The 24428-nt window shown below is 42.7% G+C and overlaps 1 protein-coding gene across 1 annotated transcript in view; it reads left to right on the top strand.

Moving 5' to 3' along the window:
• The first annotated feature begins 257 nt into the window (after positions 1-257).
• Positions 258-24428, top strand: part of ST3GAL1 (ST3 beta-galactoside alpha-2,3-sialyltransferase 1) — a 106073-nt gene continuing 81902 nt past the window's right edge. The window contains exon 1 of the mRNA XM_063299698.1: positions 258-573. The gene's annotated coding sequence lies outside the window, so the exon portion shown is untranslated. The remainder of the gene's footprint in view (positions 574-24428) is intronic.

The following is a 24428-nucleotide window of genomic DNA, read 5'->3' as shown; positions in this document are numbered from 1 at the left end:
CCATAGGCGGGGGTAAGGTGGCGGCCCGATTTACCCGGCCCGCTGGAACAGCGCTGGATTCCCACAACCGCAAACGGAGCGATCCTCCTTTGAGCGGACTCGCAGCGCTCCGCTTCAGGGCCGGCGGACTCCGCAGCGCAATTGCTCCCTCGGCCCCTCCCCGGTTGTGCCGCGCACACCCACGCCTTCCCGTTCCCCAGGGAGTCCGCCGGAGAGGCCGGGCAGGCGGGCGGGCTCGGATCGAGGCTCCCTTCGCTCCCCGGCCGACGGGGAGGAATCCGCCCGCTGCGCCCCTCCGGAGCGAGTTTTGCGCTCGCTCGCTTGCTCGCTGGCATCCACGTGGCTTTCTCGGGGAGGGAGCACTATATTAGGGCGGGCGGGCAGGCGCTCCGGCGCGTTCGCGAGGAGGAGAGGCTGTGCCGGCGCCGCCGGGAGCGACGAGGAGGTCCCCTCGGCTCGCTTGGACCCGCGAGCGGCGGCGGCCACTTCGGAAGGACAAAGGGACAGGCGGCGGCCGCGGCCGCAGCGGGACGGCGCGGAGGGCTGCCCGGAGGCGGCAGCCTCTCGGACGCGGTGAGCGAGCGAGTGCCGGGCAGTCAGGCAGGCGGGTGGGCTGCCTGCCGGCGTTGCGCACCAGGGAGCTCCCTTCCTCGGAAAAAAGACTCCCCGCTGGCGAAGGGGGCGCGGCCGGGGGCTCCGGGAGGGGGCCGGCGTCGCGCCGCTTCGGCGGGCTGTCCTTTCCCGGGCGGGCTTCCCTCGCGGGCTGAGGAGAGCCGGACGGCGCCGCCGCCGCCGCCGCGCTGTGACGAAGCGGAGCCGGGGCCAGCCCCGGCGCTCCCCGGGTCGGCGAGCAGGCTCCGCGGCGCGCCGGAGGGCAGATCGGGGAACGCCCGCGGCGCGCGAAGTCCCTCTGCCCGCGTGTCGCCACTCAAACGCGGCGGGACGGTGGCGGGAGGGCCGGCGCTCCTGGAGGGCAGGGGGCGCTGGAAGGGGCGTTTAACTGAGTCAGCCGGGGAGACGCGTCGTGGGAACGCAGCCTCGGGAGCGGAGGGAAGCGAGGGCGAGCAAGCGAGCCGGCTCCCTGCTTTGCCGGACCCCTGCACGCGTGGGGCAGAGCGAGGCGCCTCCGGGCTCGAACCGGGGGCGGGCGGGTTGGCGGAGACGGCTCCAACTTTCTGGCCTGCGCGGCCCCCATTCTCAGGAGGGCCCCATCCACCCCTGTAGCGGAACGGGCGGCCGGCAAGGCTGCGCCTCGACTTTCCTTCTCCCGCGCCCTTTCGGGTACTGTCTTGCCTCGGGGCCGGGCCGCCGCCGCTTGATGGAGCCCGAGCAGTCTCGGTTGGGAGTCCGTGTGGCTGAGGGAGGACTCGGCCGAGTTGCGGGGCCGGCGGCGGCGGGGCGGCCTTCCCGGGTTACCGACCGGACAGGTGGGGCTCGCCGAGCGAGGGGGAGCGGCGGGAGCCGAGGCGGTCCGGGGTCGCCGAAAGGGGAAGGGCGGGCGAGGCGGCCCCTTTTCTGCCTCGGGAAGGGCGCCTCGCCACGTGCGCCGCCGCCTGTTTTCAGCTCCGCTACTCCGGGCGCGCAGCAGGCCGGGTGCTAAGCCGTCGTTCCGACGATCTGCTGGCCGGACCTCCTGCTCTCCTTTAGGGTAAAAATGACTTGTAGATAATACTGTACTGCAAGTCTGAGTGATGGGGGGTGGGGAAGCAAGCCTGTCACCTTTAGACCGCCCCCACCCCAACGCACGGCTGCGTGGATTGAAGGGTGTTGGACCTGAAAGCATATATTTGAAAGGCGGTGCTTGAATGCAACTTTTAATTAGGTCAAGTAAAACGCAAAGCGGAAAGTGGTTCTTCTTTTTCCAACTTGGCATCCACCGATAGCTTGAAAACCCAGAATGCCCAGCCACCCTGTCGGATTTCTGGAGCTTTGTGGTCCCAACACCTCTAGCAAGGGCCAGGAAGGTTGCCAGGAAATTGACTCAGAAGTAGGTTTCCCAGAAGTAAGTCTGGGATTGGCTATACTTGCTTCCTAGTTAACTGGGTTGAGGACTGCAGATTAGCTGGTTCCTACTCACATTAAGACGACTTGTCCGCATGTTAATTGTCCAGCTAATTGTACCTTTGGTTTGTTGTTGTTAGTTGCCGTTGAGTTGTTTATGACCCATGGCGACCCTATATATAACAGAACGAAATGCTGTTCGGTCTTGCGCCATACGCCTGACTGTTCCAATGTTTGCATCCATTGTTGTGATTGTATCAATCCATCGCATTGAAGGTCTTCCTCTTTTCCACTGGCCCTCGACTTTACCGAACATGATGTCCTTTTCAAGCGATCGGTCTTTCCTGATGCTGTGCCCAAATCAAACGATGTATCACGCTGGGAAAATCTGCCATCAAAGACCTATCTAAAGTTTTCAGAAATGAAGATGCCAGTTTAAAAACAAAGGTGTGTCTGACTCATGCCATGGTCTTCTCAATTGCCACATATGCCTGTGAAAGTTGGACATTAAAAAAGGAAGATAGACGAAGAATTGATGCATTCGAATTGTGGTGTTGGCAAAGATTATTGAAAATACCATGGACTGCCAGAAGAACAAACAAATCAGTTTTAGCCAGAATGTTCCCTAGAGGCGAAGATAACTAGGCTTAGACTTTCATACTTTGGGCACAACATCAGGAAAGACCTTGTTTGGTAACCCTGGTTTAATGCAATGAGAAGTCTGGCCAACGCCTGGCATGAGATTTCAATAGGAAACATCTGGCCCATACATCAATTGAGTTAAGGGGAAAGGGGAGGTATAACCCATTAGCTTCTGCTAAGCAGTGGCTACTTTTGTTCTTGTTTTTGATCTTGCCCTGATCGGAGATGAGCGTTGACAGGAAATGAGAAAAAAGTATTGCTGATGACAGTTAGCTTTCAAGAGTTTACTAGCAGGAAGCTCTTGAACCAAAGCCAAAAGTAAAAAAGTTTCATACATTGTATAAATATGCAACAGTGTTTAAAAAACACAAATTGCAGCTTTTTAAAAAAAAAAACATTCAAAGTCTGTTCAGAAGGAAAGAGGGCATCTTCCTTCAGAGGATCTCAAACTCTGCAACCACTGACTTGCAAGTGAGAATTTGCCAACCTGGAGGCCTATAGTACAGTGTTTCTCAACCTTGGCAACTTTAAGGCACATGGACTTCAACTCCCAGAATTCTGGGAGTTGAAGTCCACGCGCCTTAAAGTTGCCAAGGTTGAGAAACACCGCTATAATAGGTTTTCCTTTAACTATGTCAGTTAAGGATATAGCGACTGCTTTCACATCGCACACTAAGCTTGATTTCTTTCCCAGCGTACACAGGACACTCAGCCTTTGTGTTAAAAACATGGTGCAGTTTATTGCGTGTACCAGAAAACAAGTTCATTCACTAACCAAATTAAGCATATCCTGCAAACAAATGGAAAGTTTATTCTTTGCCAGTAGGGGGTCTTTTATTAAAAATAATACCTTTCAAGTTGCATTGCCAGGAATAACAAATCAGAGAGAAATGTCTATATTCCTGTAAGCGTACAAGGTGAATTGGCAATCTCTGTGGTGACCCAGTAAGAGGACTAAATTTTAAGGTAGAAAATCAGTTCATTCTTCTCCAGTGCTCAACAGCTAGTTCACTGGAGTGTATGCTACCTGCAGCATTTTACAAAGAAAAGGATCTCAGTGTGACCAATTCCTTGAGCATGGGGAGGAGAAAAGTTTAATAACGGGGTTTTGTATGTTGAGCCTCCCCAATGTTAAGATACGTGTTTCTTGGCCCCTGCTGTTTTATCTGTGTTGAGAAATTTACTGTGACAAAGAAGAATTGGGATCATTCTGTACATCTCTGTTTTCGCCGGCTATCTTTGGTTGAACAGTTTACTTGCTGAGACTAATCTATCAACCTGGGCACCAGTAAGAATAAAATGGGGGTGGGAGGACAGAATCGCCCACACTGTCTTGATGGTATCCTGGCAAGACGTTTGATTATCTCTGTGCTTCAGCCACTAGCATTATCTTCTTAGTGTAATTATAATAATAAGTTTTCGCGTTCCACTGAAAGGAGAGTTGGCAATGACGATGCTGGCAGAGAATCGTGGGATTTAAGTCCAACACATCTGAACAGACCTAGGTTGAGGATCCTGCCCTACGTTACCATATGATTTTTATGGTATTGTTGTTTATTCGTTCAGTCGCTTCCGACTTCGTGACTTCATGGACCAGCCCACGCCAGAGCTTCCTGTCAGTCGTCAACACCCCCAGCTCCCCCAGGGACCAGTCCGTCACCTCTAGAATATCATCCATCCACCTTGCCCTTGGTCGGCCCCTCTTCCTTTTGCCCTCCACTCTCCCTAGCATCAGCATCTTCTCCAGGGTGTCCTGTCTTCTCATTATGTGGCCAAAGTACTTCAGTTTTGCCTTTGATATCATTCCCTCAAGTGAGCAGTCTGGCTTTATTTCCTGGAGGATGGACTGGTTTGATCTTCTTGCAGTCCAAGGCACTCTCAGAATTTTTATGGTATCGTCTATATATATCTTAACAGCTGGTACATAGTAGTGAATAGATATTTTATGGGGTAGGCATGTGTACAAACTTAAAATGAAATATCTCTCTGTTGTTTTTTTAAAAAACGTACAGGTAAACAGCAGATTATTTGAGGAAGAAAAGAGCAGATCAGAGGGCCCTAGCTAGACAGGAAAAACCTCGTCAGCTTTGAATTACAGTAGTGTAATCTGAAATAGCAAGTTTGTTATAGGATGCAAACTTTTGATTAGAATGTGCTCACTGATAGAAAGCATTTCTCAGTGGATTAAACTGTATTCAGCAATACCATGATCAATTATGCTTAGTTTGTAGTTATACTTTTTAAGAAAACTTTGTCAGCATCTAGTTGTGTACCCTTTTTAGTAATATTTTAGACAGAACTTTCAAAACAAGAAATGCATCATGTCAGGTTTCAACAGATAGTTGTGCAAATGGCTCAGTAACCGATTTGCTCCATTTTAGACTCATCTAATTCAGCAATTAAGATTAGAAATTGCTGACAGATTGGGCTCCGGTCCCTCACCGAACAGATGGTCTTTTCAGCATTTGGAGCTGCTGATAAATTAATAAAGGGGCTTCTCAGGTTCGCTGTGGCTGATCAGCATCTCTTTCCTGTCACAAGAACTTGGCAGAGGGATTTGTCACCACAAGATTTCCTTGCTGGTGACCACGGCAAAGATGGGTTGTGCGGTTCCTTTTGACTAGAGGTGGGAACAGGGCTTGACTTGGACAGAGCATTTGACAACTAAGTTCACTGCTATTCTGCTGGAACACATGCTGAGCAATTCTTTCAAGGCACTTGGGCTCTCCAACAGGTCCCCTGTCGTATCTCAGGTGTTACTTAATTTTCACAAAACCTACAGAGATGCAGGAGTAGTCCTCATAAGCTGTTTGCTGCACTTTCAATCCCTCCCTCCCTCCCTCCCATTTCCTTCCTTCCTTCCTCCCTCCCCTCCCCTCCCCTCCCCACCTCCCATAGTCTTGAAATGTTGCATGCATGTTTCACTCTGTTTTGCTACTATCCTGTTTCTTTTCTTCCCCTATGATGAATGTGTGGAAGAAAAGCACAGGGAGAGAAGGAGATCATATCAAAGGAGAGGCATGAATTTCAGTGTTTCAGGTTTACAGATTTGTAGAAAGTAAGGGGACCTTGAAGGTCACCTTATCCAATCCTCTGCCCGTTGTGGGAATCCACTACCACAGTAAGTCAACTATGCAGTTCATTGAAGACCTCTCTGAAGATGTGACAACTTCATCTCTTTCATGAAACACAGATTCTGAGTTTTTATGCCATGCTAGGTTGGGCTGAAATGGGGTAATTTGTGGTTGTAGGAAGCCACTAATGGTTTCATCTTATTGTGTGAACCAGGCCATCACAGTAAGCACTAATATGGTTGATTATGTGGGCATACTGCATAAACAAAGTATATAGTGTTGCATGAGCCCAGTGCTATATCCGGGGTGCCGTGTTAAGATAGCAGGAATGGTTTCCAAAAGCTGCCCTTCTCATATGTTAAGTCTTTCCTTAAGCTCTGATCCTCACTTTATTTGATGCCTGTCCCATTAATTTCACTATCTTCTATGGGAAAGAGGCTGGGGAAGAATGAACTCTGCTTGACTTTACAGCATCTAAAGCCAAAGGAACTGAGTACAACACTCTAGCTGGATTGCTGGAGGCTTGAAACTATGAGTTTGCTTGTTCAATGGTTAAGATTTGACAGGCTCAAATCATTTGGAAAACCAAATTCTTCCTCATAGAGGCATCCCCCAATTTTCCTTCATAAAAAATATGCTTTAACTTGAATCCCGACCAAGCCTTCAACTCTATCCCATTTCATTCCCTGGGAACTCAAATCACTCAGCTCAGATCATGTATGAGGAGCAAATTGAAGGTTTAAGGAGCTCATTCTGGATGAAACAACAGGGTATGGGTAAAGAGTTAAAACCTCTTCCTGTGCTAAGCAGTTAGTCTAAAGCAGTGTTTCTTAAAGGACTCCTTCCCACTTTTAAAAATTATGGAGGACCCTAAAAGAGCTTTTGTTTGTATGGGCAATATTTATCAATATTTATCATATTAAAAATTAAAAATGATGATTCCATGAATATTTATTTATTGAATCATGTAAAATAACTATTAAACCTGTTAGATATTAACATAACTAAAATATTTTTCATGAAAAAACCTATCTTTTTTAACAAAAACAAATAACATGAAGAGTGTCATTGGTTTAAATTTTTGCAAATATTCTCAATATCTGGAATTTTCTGATTGCCATAAAGGGAGGGGTAGGCAACCCAAGTAAACCATTAGGCAGGGCATAGACCCTGGAGGGACCAGGGAAGCCATCAGTAGATTGCTTGGAGCCCATGGTGTAGTTTTGGTGACTTCAACCATGTAAGCTGTGGGTAAAAATCCTTGCAGATCCACAACTGATTATATGAATTTAGGGCTACTTTCCTATGAGAGGGGAGCCTTCTGTTGGCATGCTTAGTTGGAGGTGCACAACATGGAAACGATTAGCATCTATTTTAAATGATTCTCATGTCTTTATGTAACGTTACTTTGGAGTGAAGCCTGGAACTGAAATAGATTGTCTTGACCATAGCCAAGAATGATTAGCAAATGAGCTCTGCTAAGGGGCTTGACCCCAAGCAGTCTTGGTGTGGTGCTGACATCTGTATAGCTGGAAGACCTTTGATGACACCATGAGGCTCGAAAATGGAGGAATTCAAATATCTAACATCTTAGTATAGAAGAAAGTTAGGTTGGATATTGATTATGAGCAAATGTGGGAGAATCCATGATTAAAAGGAAGTCCCCCCTGCTTGGAACTTAGTTCTTGGAATGTAGAATCTGAGCAGAAGTGCTTGAGAGTTTTTTGGAAAAAAAAGAAAGCTGAAGTTGATTGTAATCATGTTTAAGTGGATTCCCTATCAAAAGAATTGAGTGCTTCCTTCAAGTTGTGACTGGCATTTGGAAGCAGGGAGCAAACGGGGAGGGAGGGAAAGAGTGTGTACTTAAAAGTTTCTTCTGTGAAAAAACTTTTAAAAGTCTCTTCTGTGAAGAAACTGAAGTGTCCAATTATCTTGGCTCGCTCCCACAACTCCAGAAATCATGAGGTTGGCTTTAAAAAGCGATTAAAATAATCCCTTTCTAGAAAAGTTTGTCTGGTTTCCAAGCCTTGAAGGTTATTATAGGATTATGCAATCAAACTTTTTTTTTCTCTTGGCCTACAAGAGCTAAACATTTAATTTCACTTTAAGTTCCAGAGCAAGGCTTGACTTGTTTATTTTAGAAGAAGGCTGAATTCCCTTTCACCCCCTTCCTGGTTAAACTAGAGCATTCAAATATGTATATTGAAGTAAATAAAACGCCCTGTCATGTTTTATTCTTACTGTATTCTTACTCATTTTTAATGTAGCTCTAAAGAAAGGGGCATGATCTCAGTATGCCTTTGGCTCCTGTAACATACTGAAGGAAGATCACCAGATGTCCCTACAAGGTAGACCAGATTAAGAAACTAATGCCATATATGTAGATAGGACTCCTTTTATTGTAACAGCTCTAGTACAGAATCTTGGAAGTCTGAATGCGCTTCCCCCCTTCCCTCAGTGTGAACTAGGGAGGGTGTAATGACCAGAACGCTCCAGCATTCATTCAAGGACAGACTAGAGGCTTGAGCTCTTTTAACCGTTTAATGATGCGAAGCGTCCGATACAATGTAAAAGTCGTGAATGCCTTTTCCCCCACACCTTCTACAATTTAAAACTCAAAAATCGCTAAATTCCCCCCTCCTGACCCCGAAAGCAAATGCCCCCTCCCTTGCTAGCAGATGGCCTGGATGGTATTTGGCCAGATGGCCTTGGGCAATAAACACCTAGCCTAAACAAAATAATTCACACTCTGATCTGGCTCCCCCTCCCTGCTGGCAACTCTCAGTCTGCTGACACAGGTATGAGAAAGATGGATACGATTCCGATAAGGGTGTTCTGTGAACATTTGAGCGGAGAGTATGACAGAGGGGCTTCTCTGAGACGTTTTCTCAAGTTACTTTTTTGGCCCAGGCTCAGTCCCCTCTTATCTGACCCTTGCCTTGGTAGCAGCTCTGCCTCCTGTCCTTCGAGGCCACTCCCTCTGCCTTCTACATCAGGAAACCCCGAGGGTGTAAAGTGGCTTGAGGAAAAGGCCGTAGACAGCCACTTCCGTATTACTGCCAAGGACACAAACACTCCTCGGGTTGACCACCCAGGGCCAGATTTCCAAAATGTTACCTGTTCTTTCTATCTTTAAAGTTTGCCTCTTACCTGCTAGAATTTGACAATGAATGCTGCTAGATTCTGTCTACTGGAATTACTCTGGGGCAATAGTTCCACTGTTTGAAAATGTCTTTAGAAAGTTAATTTTTATTCCCCTTATTTTACCTAAATGTGTTCTTACTCATTCACCGAAGTTTATGTGCTATCAAACTTGTATTTTGAAGAAGTACTTCTATACTAAACACATCTGAATGACTCATGCACATGCCATTCTCACTGGAAGTATCGCAATTATGTAGTTCTCTTCCAGTTTAATATTTTACATGGGAAAAGTATTTAATTATAAATTTCTGAAAAGCTGACAAATTTGTCATTGTTTTGGCTCAGCTTTTCTTCCACCCCTTCTGCCTGAGAATTACTTTTTAAAATAAGCTTGACTTATGGCATGCAGATATGGAAGAAGGAAGGTGAAAAATAGAAATAAAATTCTGTTTGAAATTGAATTGTCAAGGGTCTCACTCCTAAATTTTGCTTGGTGGATGAATGCATGACTATATAAATGCATGGAGTTTTTTAAATGGACTTTTTTGAGAGACACACACAAAAGGAGAGAATATCCTTATTTCAGCAGATCAAAGTCAATTTAATATGAGTTCCATCAACAACATATTAGAGAGCCAGTTTGGTGTACAGGTAGTCCTCACTTAATGACCAAAATTGGGGCCAGAATTTTGGTTGCTAAATAAAGTTATTAAGCAAATCTGACCCGATCTTACAAATTTTTTTGTGGCAGTCATTAAGCAAATCACTGTGGGTGTTAAGCGAACCACGTGGTTGTTAAATAAATCACACAGTTCCCCATTGATTTAGCTTGCCAGAAGCTGGCCAGGAAGGTTGAAAATTGTCATGAGTACTGATGGTGAGCAGGAGGGGGCCCCGATCCAGGGGGGAAAACGCATGCGTAGTACTGAGGAGTTGAGCAGCCATTCAAAGAGACACAGATCAGACCCGACTTAACTTTCAGGGTTTATCTGTGGGTTTTTCCCACGCTTCTTCAGTTTGTTAGGATTTTCTGTCTAATGTAGCTGTAATAAAACACTAGAGACCTATTCCTTGTCTCAGCGTGGTTCCTGACTGTTAGGACAAAAATAGTGACCATGTGACCCCAGGACGCTGAGATGGTGATAAATGCAAACCAGTTGCCAAGCGCCCAAATCATGATCATGTGGCTGAGGGAGAATGCTGCAATGGTGTGAGGACCGGTTATAAGTCAGGTTTTTCAGCACTGTTGTAAGTCTGAACTGTCACTAAACAGATGGTTGTTAAGCGAGGACTACCTGTAGTGGCGATGGTGCTGGACTGCAAACCAAGATATCATGAGTTCTAATCCTGTTTTAGGCATGAAAGCCAGCTGGGTGACTTTGGGCCAGTTATTCTCTTTCATCCCTACCCACTTCATAGGGTTGTTGTTGCAGGGAAAATAGGAGGGACCATTATGTACACCACCTTGAGTTTACAAAACACAGGCAGGATATAATAATAATGAGGAAGAGAAGGGGGAGGGGAACACTGAGCATAGGAACTATGATTATCCTTGGTTTGTTGGTTCAGAAAACGAGATGATGACTTTACCTCCTTTGTGGCAGATATCATGAAAATAGATAACGGTAGACAACCCCTAGTATTTATAATTGGGAGTAAATTAAGACCCAACCCTTATCAGTACCAGTGCTTAATAAGTTACCCATCATGTCTCAAATGGTTTCAGCTAAGTGTGTTTATGTTTATGTGACCATATTTCATCTATCCAATTTATCTATTCAATAGATTTTTAGTAGCTGCCTGGCTGTAAGAAGTGTGGGAGCCACACAAATCTTGGTGGTGCTGCTGGTGGTATCATTCCAGGGGGCATGACGTCGCCATGATGATACACAGATTGAAACTGCAGTCTTTTGCACACTTAGCTGGGAGCATGACCCATCCAATACAGAGGCATTTATTTCTAAGCAGCAATAGGCAATTCCATGAGAAGCAATGACAGCCAGGTTGGCTGGGGGATTTCAAAATCTGAAATAATCTGCACTTTTTAAACCAGTGCAGAGTTTCTCATGCTGGCTGGGGAATTCTGGGAGCTGAAGTCCATGCATCTTAAAGTTGGGTTGAGAAACACTGACCTAATGCATCTTAAATCGTCTCCAGTTTTCCTAATATAAGACTGCCTCTGGATCATTTTTCTGTTTTCCTGTTATCAAAAGTTCTGCACATCTTGTGAGGATTGGAAGTTGGCTCTGACAATTGATTTGATATTTCCAAAGTGGAACATTCAACAATTATTTGAGCCTTTCTTTGTCCTAGTTACACCTTAGGTGAGCCTTGGGTTGTAACTGAAGTTCTGATATGGTATGTACTTGGCACAACCAGATTTGCTTTTTTTAGATTAATTGTGGGCTCCATGTGAGATCTACCTGCCCAGTCTTAGAAAGGGGGATTAATGTTATCTTTAGGTGGCCACCTCCATCCTGTGTCTTAAACTCTAAAGGGATGGATTAACAAAGATATTCATATATTATTAATAGTGAAGCAGTATTTGCCACTGTGGGAACAGTCTTCCCTAAGACCTAATCAAACTTACATCCCCAAAATAAATGAGAGATAAATGGTGCTAAAGCTTCTCATTGACTAATTCAACCAGTCTCTTAAGAAGGTCCTTTCCTCTGAGATTTTATAAACTGTAGATTTTGTATTATGGATTAGATCAGAGCTGGTGACCATTTGTTTGTTGTTTATTCATTTAGTCGCTTCCGACTCTTCGTGACTTCATGGACCAGCCCACGCCAGAGCTTCCTGTCGGTCGTCAATACCCCCAGCTCCCCCAGGGACGAGTCCGTCACCTCTAGAATACCATCCATCCATCTTGCCCTTGGTCGGCCCCTCTTCCTTTTGCCTTCCACTCTCCCTAGCATCAGCATCTTCTCCAGGGTGTCCTGTCTTCTCATTATGTGGCCAAAGTATTTCAGTTTTGCCTTGAATATCATTCCCTCAAGTGAGCAGTCTGGCTTTATTTCCTGGAGGATGGACTGGTTTGATCTTCTTGCAGTCCAAGGCACTCTCAGAATTTTCCTCCAACACCACAGTTCAAAAGCATCAATCTTCCTTCGCTCAGCCTTCCTTATGGTCCAGCTCTCGCAGTCATATGTTACTACGGGGAACACCATTGCTTTAACTATGCGGACCTTTGTTGTCAGTGTGATGTCTCTGCTCTTAACTATTTTATTGAGATTGGTCATTGCTCTTCTCCCAAGGATTAAGCGTCTTCTGATTTCCTGACTGCAGTCAGCATCTGCAGTAATCTTCACACCTAGAAATACAAAGTCTTTCACTGTTTCTACATTTTCTCCCTCTATTTGCCAGTTATCAATCAAGCTGGTTGCCATAATCTTGGTTTTTTTGAGGTTTAGCTGCAAGCCAGCTTTTGCACTTTCTTCTTTCACCTTCATCATAAGGCTGCTCAGTTCCTGTTCGCTTTCAGCCATCAAAGTGGTATCATCTGCATATCTGAGGTGACCATTTAGTACAGTTATATTTCACAAATGTATTATTTTGGACATTGCCTCCAAACAGCATCTATTTCTAATCTCTGTGTATTTTGCATATACTCTAGTTACAGCATGTCCTTTGCTGACTTCTCTTAGTATTTTCTCACTTTCATTATATGTAACCATGCTAAAAATACAACCACAGAAAGTATGTGGAATCAGTATGTGGAATGAGTAACACAGATTTCACAGAATGAGAAAGTGTGGAAAACAGAAGTTGCTAAAAGCTGGATGTAGTTTTAACGTCTGATGCCAAAATGGATCATTCCTTACTCCTTCTAATTATCCATGACAGATAATTCTGTGAAGCTTTGGTACATAGTAAAAAATAAAATCTTTTGGCTTCCAACATGCACCAAAAATTTGGGTGCATCCCAGAAATGTAGGCAAGGTGAGATTAACAAAGCAGGTGGAGTAGGGTAAAAGTAGGATTAAATTTGATTAAATTTAAATGTAATTCAGATTTGATTAAGTGATGTCAATATGATCACTTGCTGTATATTTAATATTTGTATCTTCTGTCATATGAAAACAATTGCAGATTGGAAGCAACTTTTGAAAGGGGCTTAGAGACTACACTCAAGATATTTGGGATCACATACAGCCCAGAAAATTCACGTCATGTACCCTTAGCATAGGGACGCGGTGGCGCTGTGGGTTAAACCGCTGAGCTGCCGAATCCGTGTGGTGGGGTGAGCTCCTGTTGCTAGTCCCAGCTCCTGCCAACCTAGCAGTTCGGAAACATGCAAATATGAGTAGATTAATAGGTACCACTTTGGCGGGCAGGTAACGGCGTTCCGTTTAGTCATGCCGGCCACGTGACTACGGAAGTGTCTACGGACAAACGCCGGCTCTTCAGCTTTGAAACGGAGATGAGCACCGCCCCCTAGAGTCGGACTGGACTTAATGTCAAGGGAAACCTTTACCTTTACCTTACCCTTAGCGTGCATCTTGACTTGGCTAATTATTATAGCTTTAATATAGGAATGCATCAGCCTAGGTATGTTTGTAATGGGGAGGTGAGGTTTTATTTCCCTGTTTTTCAAATATTACAATTCTGCAATAAGAATGGTTAGTATCAACAGAACATAGATCCTGTCACCGGATTAGGAAATAAGAATTGATTTTTTTGTAATTATTTTCATACAAAATGATTTTTTTTCATTTTGTACTTTGTTTCATACAAAATGATTTCATGTTTTTTAAAGTCTTGATTCTAGAGGAAAAAGCTCTAATTTTTTTTAGCCTATTTCTGACCGTTCTGGAATTTAAGAATACTGTAAATCACTATTTCCCTTTTCATTCTATTTTAGAATTATTTTCCAGAATTGGAATACTTGGCTTATCCTAATGGTTAATATACTTAACTGTGGCCACATTTTAATATTCTTGCAATGTTTTTTTGAGAGCTAGGCACAATGTCATGCTGATGACTAGGGATGAGATCTGGAGGACCTGTTCTAAAGAATCTTCATGTGTAGAAAAGGATTGTCTAAGACAACGTTCTATTGGAGATGTAATAAAGACGATGCTTCTTTAAGGATTCTCCATGCCCTTACTATGCCTAAAAGGCTGGTACTGCAGCATTGGAAAGATAAATATATGGCCCCATTTACTCAATAGAATGAGGACCCAATTGCCCTTGCCACTTGAGCCTATAGATGTAGACTTTGTATGAATAAGTATAATGAAATATGGGACTCATTTATACAAATTGCAGTAGGTTAAAAAATGATAGTTGTACTAATTATTAGAAATATATATGTTCTTGAATAATATTTCTGTTACAGGTAGTCCTCACTTAATTACCATTCATTTACTGATGGTTCAGACTTACGATGGTGCTGAAAAAACCGACTTACAACCAGTGTTCACAGTGTCCCCATGATCACATGATCACGATTTGGGCTCTTGGGCAACCAGTTTGCATTTATGACTGTCGCAGCTTCCTGTGGTCACGTGATTGCCATTTGCAACCTTCCCAGCCAGCTTCTGGCAAGCAGAATCAATGGGGAACCATGTGATTCGCTTAACGACCAAGTGGTTCGCTTAATGGCCATGGTGATTCGTTTACTGACTGCTGCCAAAAAGGTCATAAAATCAGGTCAGATTTGCTTAATGATGGCTTCGCTTAGCAACCAAAATTCTGCTCTCAATTGTGGTTGTTAAGCAAGGATTAGCTGTAGATAAGTGTTTGTGTGTGTGTGTGTATATAATTGTAACTGGTTACTGCTATAATGCCATATTAAACTATGCTTTTGTGGTGGATTTCGTCAATGCCACTGGTTCTCAGGAAGGAGGGAGCACATTCCAAGAAGGGGAAAGAGGTAAGTGGAGACACAGTCCAGAAAGTGAATGCGGGAAAACCAAGAGATTCAGAATAGCCCTGGCCGAGTTATTTCCCCCTAGGTTAGGTAGAGCAGCTTTAGTCTGGCAAGATTCTGTCTACACGGAGTGAGCAAATAAGGAACCGAAGTTTGGCTGGACTGATTCTTTGTCATTCTTGGGCTGGACTGGTTTTTTAAAAAATTTTGTTGCACTTTTTCCACTTTTTGTGAAACATTTTTTTATATTTTTCCCCCCTCTGTGGCAATGTTTGAATCTCCATCTGTATTTTCATTGTGTGTGTGTGTGTGTTTTATTTTTTTGTTATGAATTAAAAAGCAATAAAAATAAATAAATAGGAATCCTTATTAGGAATTTATCTTGGGTGCCAAATGCTACTGTTGACGTCTGATCATCACTTTATATGGAGAAGAATCCCTAGGGGTGTTTCCATATGCTTTGTTCTAAATCCTGACATCTTTCACTTATGCCATCACAGCTTCTGGTCCAAGGTTGCAGACCTCCTCAGCATAGCATTTTTAGATATTTTTTCCTATTTGAAAGAAGAATTACAAACTCACAATATCCTTAATTCCCAACTCTGCATTCACAGAGCAATCATAATGCCTTTCTCATTGGAGTCAAAGGCAAACTCTTGAGTGGTTGGAGAGGGGAATCTTTTCAGCTGAAAATGCAGTTCAGTTGTAATCTTCGGTTGGGGTGAAGAAATTACTGCCCTATGTGCACAACATCAAAGTGAATTCACTGTGTATTAATTAAAAAAGGTACTTTCAAGAGAATTTTCCTGTTTAGAGAAGAGAGAAATTTGGGGCCTGTTGACTCTAATGAGTTCTACATAAGAAAACAGTTAACATCGCCAGAATATTTGAGCTCACTCTTTCTTTAAAGCAGAAAAGGAGCATTCAGAATTATGGTGCTTTTCTGCACATTAAACTTTGTTTCTCTTTCAGGGGACTTGGTCACACGGGTATAAAAAGGGGGGGGGGGAAACTTCCTAAAGAAAGAAACATCACATTAACTTATTATTTAGAAATTATTGCACTCTTGGAAATCTCGAGTGGCTCCCGCTTCTGAAAACCTAAGGGAGTGGGTGGCATTTAATCTTAAGTAAAGTGAATTTCATTGCATTTGTAATATAAAGCTTTTGCATTGTTTTGTTCTATTAGGGAAATGATTTGTTAGAGTGCCAGGAATAATCAAAACAATCGTTCCTTTGATGTAAAGGTATTGGGCCAAACCTGGAACGAATAGTGCTAGCCAAAACAAATAGTGTTATCATAGAAGTAATAAAGGTGGGATAGTAAAATAAAATAAATAGTCTACAGCATATAGGGCAATACAATATACCTATTAAACTGGTAGTGTAGTTTTCTTTATAATGAACGTGTAATGTGAAAGTATGTCTTTCATGGCTCTGCTTCTGTATCCCAAAGGGAATGAAGTTGAACAAGCCTTTGAAGAATAATAGACGATCATGCACAATACTCACCATTGCTAGCTTTGTTTTCAGAGCTATAATTGTTCTTGGGTACCAGTTCCTCTTGGTATTGTAAAGACTGAACCTATAACAGCCTTCTCCAACTTGGCATCCTTGAGATGTGCTGGTACTGCCAACTTCCAGGCTGGGTAGGAATTCTAGAAATTGTAGTTCCAACATATTGGAAGGCTTTTGGATGCCTAATATACAAGATTCATCTTCATTTATCAACATAATTGTGTAATAGTGAGGTTGAAAGGGGGTGGTGGACTAGGCTTACTGGGATAAATGTTTCCTACATTCTACATTGTCTTTGGAGAGACAAGAATGCTGTAAGGTTCCTCAGTGCTTAATGACTTCTGTATAACAATAATGAACTATGAGGAGCTCTGATGATGATCATCTGCCATCAAATTGTGTTGACTCTTAGTGGCCACATAGACAGAACTTCTCCAGGAGGATCTGTCCCCAACCAGGTCCTTCAAGTCTTCCAATAGTGCACCCTGTTCTTCTTTTTCCTTCTATGAGGAACTCAAGACCGACCTATAGTAACCTCTTGATTCAGCTCAAGTCATAATGATTAATATTCTACAAAACACCTAGAACTTGAACATGAATGTCCTTTAAAAATACCTCTTTTTGTTCTGGATCTAGTCATTTTAAAAACTCTTCAGTTTGAGAAGGCTGCTTAGAATAGAATTTCCTATTTCAAATCCATGGTCACATCTGTTCATCACATTTAGATGTCCTAAGCATTGGTTTGGGCTTGACTACCTCATCCAGTTGTGATTCTAGATTTGAAATAAGAAACGAGTAAGATTTATCTCAGTCATGTGTATTGATTCATATCCATTTGTCAGTTTTGTCTGGTACTTTCTCCTTTGATGGTACAGTACCTTTCTTTAGTTACTCTTGCTTGTTACTGAGTTTGTTGTTTGTTCGTTTAGTCGCTTCCGACTCTTCGTGACTTCATTACTGAGACCTTCACATAAAAATCATGCACTTAGTAGTGACTACTCCATATAATTAAACCATGCTCTTTTATCAAATCTGAATTACTCAGAAAAATTGAGCCTGATTCCTTGCATGTAGGCATCACTGTTCTTGGTTTTTCATTTCTAAGAAGTAATTCCAGCCAAATCAATGTTGTTAGCATTAGTTTTCTTTCAGAAGTGTTTAGCTTGGCCTTGTTTAATCAGAAAGATGGTTTCCATGCGTGCATGGGGAATGAATGAATATGGAATGAATACAAAAGTGAGTGGCCCGTGCGTAAGAAGTTTGTTGAACTTATTTCGTCATATGGAGAGAATGAGTAAGGATAACATTGCAAAAACCAATATGTGAAGAAAGAGTGAATGGGTTGAGAAGGAGAAGATTTATGGAGTCAGTGAGGTCTTTCCAAGGAGTGTTGTGAGAAGTTGAAAGAACAAAAGACAATATATGAAACAGTATACTGTGTGGATGTGGAAGCAATGATAATTTGCAAGAACAGAAAGGCATGGATAGATAATAGGGAAAGTGTTCCTGTAAACTAGTTATAACTATGCTTCCTTCTCTTTTCAGCAGGGCTTGTCCCAAAGCATGATAGGTATGTATGTATGTATGTATGTATGTTGGGAGATACTGTTGAGAAATGGACATTTAATTCTAAAGTTGGATTTCCTTTCTGCAATAATGTTTTGTGTTTGTGGTATTGCAAAGGAGCACCTAGGAAGAACAAGATAAAATAAAAATATGGGCAATTTTCCATACATTTAAGAAAAGCTGTGCCTTAGTAGATTCAGCTGGATTGGTTGATCTAGTTCCAGCTGAACTTCTATTATTGTATTCCTGAATAACTGGAAAGTACAAGTTTCACTTCCTTTCTCAGGTTCCTTCGTTTATGGAAATGTTCCTCTTTTAAAGTGAAAGGAAACAGCCGTAGACATTATTGGCAGTTGATTGGTGTCACAGGACCTGGGTTGATAATGGTGGCACGTGAGGATGGCGGAGTTTCCTCATTTTCAGTTGATTCAACAACTTTACATACCGGTTAGAATGAAATCCACAGCAACTTTTCTTTTGTCTATGAACGAAAACAATCCAGATGAGGTTTTCTTAAAATACGTAGTATGCTTTAAACTAAGCATCTATTTATGAAAAAAAAATGGGAGGCATCACTGTTTATAAGTGAACTTGTACAGAATATCTTAAACACCGAGCAGAGTTAATGGGGGGTATACTTCAGTGGCAAAAAATGAATGAATGTCCTTGCAATGGAAATCCATGGAATAGGGCTGTGCACAGAGTTGGGGGGCGGGGGATGGAGGGGCAGATGATGCTTACACCACTTGATGCAAGCTCCTCCCCTTTTGTATGTGTGTTGTGATGTCCCACGAGAGCAGACCTGTATGGGACGGACAATGCTGCTTTCATAATTGTCATAAAAGCATCATATCCCGCCAGTGCGTTTTGCAGTGTATGCTTCAGATTTGTTTTGGAAGAGATGCTGTGGAACTCACGTGAATTCAGTCCCTCTCTGCTATTCATTAAACCAGACTGATTTCATTTCAGATTTCTACACAAGCCAGGGAAGGAAGGGAGGAGACTGCCACTGCTCTAAGGAGTCCACTCATTAAAGCTAATTCACTTTTAAAGTTCGAAGTGTTCTTTCAAATCATTTTTTAAATGTGCACAGCTCTACCATGAATAGTCTTAACTTAACCTGCCCTGTTTCTCCTATCCTTGCATTCTGTAAAGCTCTCTCTAAGGGCATCATATAAACTGGAATCAGGCATCTTTTTTTCCCAACCGGCTTTTTTAAAAACAAAAACAACATTCACCTCCAAAGGTTAAAGACAGCCCAGTGGTAACCATCACGGGATGGGTTGGTGGGAGTGCAGGGCTGCAATGTTTGGCTTCTTTATATTCAGGGGAAACTTGGGGTTAGCTTTCAGTAAGCTTAAATCCATTTTAATAGCTTCGTGCACCTGTTTTGCTTCTTAATTTGGTTTTGAAAAATCCCTGTTGAGGCCAGACTATTGACATTGGATAAAATCTAGCTTTGCTTTCCTCCCAAAAAAGATGGTGGGAAGGAATAAATATGTATAGTTAGATGATACCATAGACATTATCCACAAAGACCTAGAAAATAGTTGCTTAGACAAGGACAGCAGCTGATTTCAAAAGAAATCGTTGTTCTGGGTATACACTTCAGGCTGGGATTGTAAATCTTTCAGCATGTAGCAAGGGTGGACAACAGAGGGCAGTTAATAATTTCTCCAAGTGAAACTATCAGGAGGGAATGAAAAGAGTGTGCTTCCTTGAAATGTATCTGTATATTTGTTAACTCTGGTTAACTGCTGTCTAGGTGCAATTTATATTTCCTACCTCTTCAGTCATTTTGTATTAGAATCATTTCTTAATCATATCAGAAATTAACTGAGGAGAAAGGAATTGTAATGTCCATTCCTACAGCAGCACAAGAACTAAGGGTAGCAGAAGGGGCATGAGAGCGGAATGGTAGAATTACTAGACGTGTAATAACTGGCTTAACTAATCACAAGATCTGTATGTTGCATGCTGCCCGTCTCCATTTCAGGTGGTAAAACAGACAGTGACTCAGGTTGCCGAAATATGTAAAGGGGACAACTGGAGGCAGGCAATTCTTAATTTGAAAGAAAAAAAAAGTCCTCCACTTAGCCCAGGCTTTCCCATCCTCTGGCCATCTGGATTTGTACAGACTGCAGCTGTCAGAATTTCCAGCCAGCATGGGAAACGGGGGTTCATCAGATATTCTAACTTAACAACTCCCTCCACGCTCCTGTTTTTCCACCTTTGTTAACTATATACTTGACGCTCTTCAATTCTGTGAAGAATTCATGCCTTTACATTAAAGAGCAAAGAAATCTGCAGTGTTCTAAACTTGTCGCTCTCTTCTCTTGAAATTATTTTACCCTGGCACAAAAAATGCTTCCTACGAAGCAGTGCATTGCAGGTGCTTGAAGTAACGGTTTTGCCACAGTGAAATCCTACAGTATATGGAGGTTGTTACAGTGTTGGGGGAGGAGAAGGAAACCTCCAGTCTTATATTTGCAGGGCTGGGGCGTTTTTGATGGGAAGAATTGAAAATAAGAGGAGGAAGTAAAGCAACTGATTTTTTTTTCTGTTGCAAATATCTCAAGGAACTTGGTGAAGTTTTGAAACTAGATGTGAGTTCATCTCTCCACCCTTTGTGCAGTGGAGAATCAGGCATAGGAGGGGGTTAAACATGTTCTCTTTCTTTGCAGATCCTCCCGGTATACATTTGCACCTGCACTTTCTCCATTATCTCAGAAAACCTGGAACAGGGACCTTTATGTAGATAGCATTTCATTTGGCACAGTCCTGCTGGCTCAGAACTTGTCCTTGTACCTTCCCAGATGTGACCGTTGATTTAAGCAGAATTTGGCCAAAACGAATAAACAGAAAAACCAGCAAAAAGACCCCTGTTTTAGTGCAACATTTTGCTGCCCTGTTTTCAGTTTTAGTGTATAGACCAGGGTTTCCCAACCAGAGTTCCATAGAAATCTCGGGTTCCCTGAGAGGTCACTAGGGGTTCCCTGGGAGATCACAATTTATTTAAAAAGTTACTTCAAATCCAGGCAACTTCACATTAAAGAGGTAAGTTTCATTCTCTATTTTCAGTTTAAGAACCCTGTTAATGCATATACACAGGCCTACACATGAAACGAATATAATAATTTTGCAACCTCTGGCCTGTATTTGAGCCGGACTGTGCAGGGGTTCCCCAAGGCCTGAAAAATATTTCAAGGGTTCCCCCAGGGTCAAAAGGTTGAGCAAGGCTGGTCTAGAACAGAGGCAGGCATCTTTTTAACGGCTGGACCACAGACGTAGCATTCTCTGTGTGGCCAACGGCACAGTAGGTAGAGTGATGATGTAAAGTGGGTGGCACCAGTATGTTCCGGATTTTTATCACCTTTTTAAGGGAGTTTGGGGTTTTTATTGTTTTATAAGATATGTTAAGCCTGTGTTAGGGCTTACACTGTACGTTTTTGTGTGTTTCCTAACTCAGATGTCAAGAAACAATTACATGACTTTTCAGAAGGGCTAGGATGGTTAGGAAGGGTTAGGATAGGAAAAGCCTGCCCCTGCTTTAGCGGCAGAAGCCACACTGAGAGCCAGTGCAGCAGATTGGTTGTCTGAGCAACTGGTAGCCAAAACAAAATGATTGTAAGTTCCTTTCTGTTCATTCACTGAAGTCTCATAACTGTTTTGGTTGTATCTGGTTCTATCCATCCAGAAATAAAATGGAATTCTGGGCATGTTATTGAAGCCCAGGAGAACTGCAGCAGGTTGAGATCCAGTTGTGAGTCCAGAAGGCTGCTGCCATGACTTTTGATGGAGTCATGTCTGTGAATTCTCATTTGCCTTTAACTCTTGGGTGGTATAATCCTGCATAAATATCCACTGGGCTGAGCTTTTCCATGGTGCTGCAGAAATCTGGAATTTATCTCTTCTCCCTCCCACCAACTCCCTTTTTTTCCTGGGTAAACACATGCCTAGTGCTTATTTGCAAGTCCCATTTTAATCATTAAGCAGTTTGGGGTAAATACTAGATTAGATAGGGCAAAGTTTAAAGTGTTTTGGGTGGTTATAAAATGAAGGAGCAGCACTTGCTGAAAGCTTTCTTGAAGCAGGCTTGTTTCTAGAAGCATAGTGGACCAAAAGTGCCAGTCTTGTATTTGTGTTGGCTTTCATGCATACTTCGCTTCTGTTTATTCTTCGCCCTTTCGTTTGTCTTGCCTGCTAAAACTTGTGTGAGCTTCCATTCAAGTTATTACCTGGTTACCAGAAGTGATAAGGAACTCCAATCTGGTGAGGGAGTGGATTGCAGAAAGAGAGAGGGAGCTTTTATCTCCAATTCGGCATTGGGCAGAAGAACCAGATCGTCTCTCAGCTGTTCCACATTTGGCATGGAAATCTGCAGCTTCCATGATGTGAGCAGAGTTGCCCATCCCTCACCTGCCTGTGCCCAAGACATTTAGCTACCTTTTTCTTCTTAATGAATCACTCTGGGTAGTGATTAAAAGACGGACTTGTTTTAGACTTACAAGAGGGAAAACTGTGCTTTTTTGGTTTATAAATTACTGCAGTACAACTTCTGCACAAAATATGTTCAAATTGATAAGGAAATACCAAAACGTGCCCAGGTTTTTCTTGGAGACAAATCTGTTTGTGGCCTCTTGATCTCTCCATCAGTATCTCCAGAGGAGTTCATACTACTCTAGCATTTCCTTCCAACCCCTCTCATAATGATTGCCAATATATTTTGTTGATTCTGCTAACCTTTTCCCCTCCTCTCCTGCTTTTCCTGTCCAATTTTCTGTTGTGTTCTCCAAACATATTCTTTTAAATGTATCCAGTCTGGCTTCGTTGAACAGATGTTGCCCTGCCTCTCTGACAAATGTTTGGTCTTTTAAGAAGTTATTGTACATAGCCAACAAATCCCAGCTGTGAAATATGGATGGCCCTTCCAGATTCAGAGGCAGCCTGTCGCACAAAGCTATCCAGGTGGAAGGCTACTATATCTTGTGGTAGTGGCTTTTCAGTCTACTTTACAATCCTGGGATTTCTTGGAAGTCTCCTATCTAATACAAACCATGCCCAACCCTGCTTAGCTTTCGAAGATCAAAGGAGGTTGGCTGAAAAGGGTGGAGCAATGGTTCTACTTCAGGATGGGCAAGATACCCTACAGTCTCCCATCCACTCATATACATGCACACCAATGTAACAGCCAATCTTCTCCTATTAATGCCACTGAATGCAGACCATCTATCTGGGATTTATGTGGGTGCCTCTAACATATTAAAGAAGTGCAAAAGAATATGGAGGAGGAGAAATGGTGATTTAGACTTCTGTCATAATGGGAAATGACCAACTTAGTTTGCTTATTTTCAGAAGGTTTTGATAAACTGAGTTTGGCAGTTTAAAATTTAAAAAAAAAATGTCAAAATATTTCTGAAATTATTAAAGTGGATGGACTGGAATGTTGCAGAGTGAGGAATCAGGTTTCTGCCCTGGCAAAGTAAGTTTGCTGTTAAGGTGGTTTTGATCTCAAGAATAACACCTGTCTAAATATCTATAGATTCCCAGAGAACAGTTGCTTAGAAAAATACAAAGAAAAATACAAAAATACAACCTCCAGTGCTATGTAGAAAAAGTAGGCGTGTGTTTACAAGTTCTCCAGACTGCTTTCGGAAGTGCCTCATTTTGTGAGCAGAACCACCTCAGAAAAGAAGGCATAACAAGAATGGAACATGCTGCCCCCAGAGGTGAGATTGGCCCCATCGCTCCTGGCCTTTCGGAGGAGTCTGAAGACCTGGTTCTGCCGCCTCGCTTGGGGTGGAGAGGGGAATAGATCTACATGGGGATGGCTGCTATGGACCCCTCTTCCCACACTTGGACTGCTTTAGATTCTTTTGCCACCTGGACTTTTAATCTTTACTCTTATTTATATTATTTATTATTGTAATTTTATACTGTATATTTTATGATGGTTGTTTTAATTGATTATTGTAAACCGCCCAGAGTCCCCCGATGGGAGGAGATGGGCGGGGACAAATTGGATAAATAAATAAACATGGGGTAGTTTCATACATCCTAAAGTCACAGGAAAACCATAACATGATTTGTTTGGCCTTGCCGTAGCACGATGTGTGGACTAAGCTATGGGTGCACATTCAGCAAATTAGAACAACATGTACGTCCATGGTCCTGGGTCTCTGAAAGTTGGGACTTGTTGAGCTACTGAAATTAACCCCTTTGTCAGCTTTTTAAAAATCCCTTAAAACACATGTCTTTTAAAAGGGTGCTGCTGCTGCTTTTAAATCCAGTTTTAGTGTCTTTGATTTTAATATTATTCTTAGGTTTTCATTGTAAATCATTGTGAGACCTCTCAGTATGATGGCAAAATGACCAAGTATGGGTTCCCTTGCTCAGTGATAGCAGTGGTTGATGGAGCTGTAGATGAACAGGATTTAAATATAAGCTGTTTATTAATCTTGAATAATGCTGCAAGAAAAGGCAAACTCTTAAAACTGGGCCTCTTCATCAATCCTTTGGCTTGCAGTGTATCTAAATTCAGCAATACTACTTCTATCAACAAAATGACAATTTTCTTTCTTTGAAGTTTTTGTTTTGCTTGCTTCT

Source organism: Candoia aspera, chromosome 3 (assembly GCF_035149785.1).
Source record: "Candoia aspera isolate rCanAsp1 chromosome 3, rCanAsp1.hap2, whole genome shotgun sequence".
NCBI classification, from domain to species: domain Eukaryota; kingdom Metazoa; phylum Chordata; class Lepidosauria; order Squamata; family Boidae; genus Candoia; species Candoia aspera.
This window is presented reverse-complemented; position numbering and strand designations above follow the sequence as displayed.